The sequence below is a fragment of the Etheostoma cragini genome, chromosome 4 (genome assembly GCF_013103735.1).
Source record: "Etheostoma cragini isolate CJK2018 chromosome 4, CSU_Ecrag_1.0, whole genome shotgun sequence".
In the NCBI taxonomy this organism is placed as follows: Eukaryota; Metazoa; Chordata; class Actinopteri; order Perciformes; family Percidae; genus Etheostoma; species Etheostoma cragini.
Window position 1 is genome coordinate 20132671 of NC_048410.1, and position 2136 is coordinate 20134806.

The 2136-nt window shown below is 41.7% G+C and overlaps 1 long non-coding RNA gene across 1 annotated transcript in view; it reads left to right on the forward strand.

The window, feature by feature from the left end:
• Positions 1 to 1097: 1097 nt before the first annotated feature.
• LOC117943679 overlaps positions 1098 to 2136 on the forward strand; it is a 27337-nt gene continuing 26298 nt past the window's right edge. The window contains exon 1 of the long non-coding RNA XR_004656408.1: positions 1098 to 1400. This is a non-coding gene — a long non-coding RNA (uncharacterized LOC117943679). The remainder of the gene's footprint in view (positions 1401 to 2136) is intronic.

Sequence of the window (2136 nt, forward strand, 5' to 3'; positions counted from 1 at the left end):
TTGTCTTATTAAGGCACTCTCAATGTTAGCATAACAGCCAAACATGCCGATGTGTTTTTTTTACTAACAATTTTGTTTGGCTACGGCTCTACAGGAGTGTTACAGATAGTTATTTTTGTAAATTCTCTTCTGTTGCCAGGAGATGAATTGTGTTTATTTAGCTTGCAAAAGGTACTGCATTATTCAACAATGTTTGCTGAACACCAATATGAGGGTGATGCAGCACTGTAAACACTGATGATGGTGTTAATTAATATTTACTAATCAAACATTAGTAACCTACATAATAAAAAAGACCATTTGTAGTTTGTAATTCAACAAATTTTAGTTAGTTATTGATGACATTTTACTCAGTTTTGTTTGAATAAAATCAGCTGTGAAACATTAAGTGGAATTTAATTGTATTTTATCAGGAAAGTCAAAGATTTTACTTATTGGAAGGTCTGGATTGGTCTTGGAGTTAATCACCTAACACTTCCACTCCAGCTATTTTCAACCAAATGGACATCGTCATCAAACATTTCAGATGCTGCCATTTTCCCAAAGGTAAGACTTGTTTAATTAAAGTAAGTTGGAAACATTTTACAACGAGTTGCTGTAACAGTTAGCAGTTAAACATTGTTTTGCATTGCAGCAAGTTACCCAGTCCAACTTTACCGGCTGAAAGTCAAAATAAAGAAATGTTAGCTTAATTTAATGTTGCAGTGATTCTGCCTATTCAGACTAAAAGCGTGGAAATTAATGACTGAAAAAATTGTTATATATCACAATTTCAGGGCAACCTCTTTCTCACCCAGTGGGAGCGTGCGCCCCATGTGGGCCGAGTCCTTTGAAGCGGCCCGGGGTTCGAACCTGACCTGGGGCCCCTTTCTGTGTGTCATCCCCCATCTCTCTCCCACCACCTCAAATAAAGGGGAAAAGGCCCCAAAAGAAAAAAAGAATATCACAATTTAATGTGACTTTTCCAAGTATAACGTTATAGTTAATGGCTTTTAAGATACCAGCTAACAAAAATGTACTTTTGTCAATTTTCCTGGCATCAGCCTACGGCTTCACCCCTCCTTCGCCCTAACAAGCTGAATTCGCTAACGTTAGTGTTGTGGTTTAGTGTTTTGTTGGGGTTGTTTTCCTGTTTTTGCCTCCCTGTCTGTGTTTTCCCCGGTCCTGTGTGCCTGATGTGTCTCCTGTTTCCGGTAAGCGTCTGTATGTTCCGTTTCCTGTTTTATTTGATAGTCAGCTTCCTGTCTGGTCTGGTCTTGTCTTGTCTAGCTTCACTTTGTGTGTCTGATTGTCCGGCCCCTCCCTGATGTGATTCACTTGATGTCTCACCTGTTCCCCATTACCTCGTTACCTCTTGTACTTAACCTCTGTGTTTGCCTTGTCATGTGCCAGATCGTTTTGTCCCATGCCGTATGAAGGCCTGTTCGTCAGCCTGCCTGTTTACTCAGTCTTCGTGAGAGTTGTGTCGCGTCTTCCTTGTGAGTTAATCCTGTTGTTCCTTGTGCCGTTTCTTTGTCTTTGTTTTGGCTTCTCCGGACCGGTTTTTCAGATTTTTTCCATGTTGGACTTTTCTTTGTTTTTTTTTATTCCTGGATTTGCCAGCCACTGTTGCTCCCTGTGTTTGCCTTAATCTTCTGTTAATAAACTCGTGTTGAACCCCGCTTACCTGCCTGCCGTCCTCATCTCTGCATTTGGGTCCAATCCTCAATCAACCATAACAGTTAGTTTGTTATTGTTTTTTGCGCCCGCTCTGGAGGGTGTTCTAATCCCAAATTCACAAAGGCTCCATGATAAGAAATTTTAGCCACGCACTTTCCTATCTCAATTCACGGTGACATTCAGTACAATGAAGCACACAAAGTTTTCAGTTTTTCTCTGTCCCAGTATTCCTTCAAACCGGTTTCAGCACGTGCCGACAGATTACACCGGCACGGCAAGAGGCAAGCTGCCTCTGAGGTTGGTAAATTACAGCATGGTGCGGATCTTGCGCTGCCAGAGAGAAGCTTCGTCTGTCTGTTTGCTACGGCAGATTTACCACTACTATGTAAGCTTGTCATGTACACTTACCGGCCACTTTATTAGGTACCCCATGCTAGTAACGGGTTGGACCCCCTTTTGCCTTCAGAACTGCCTCAA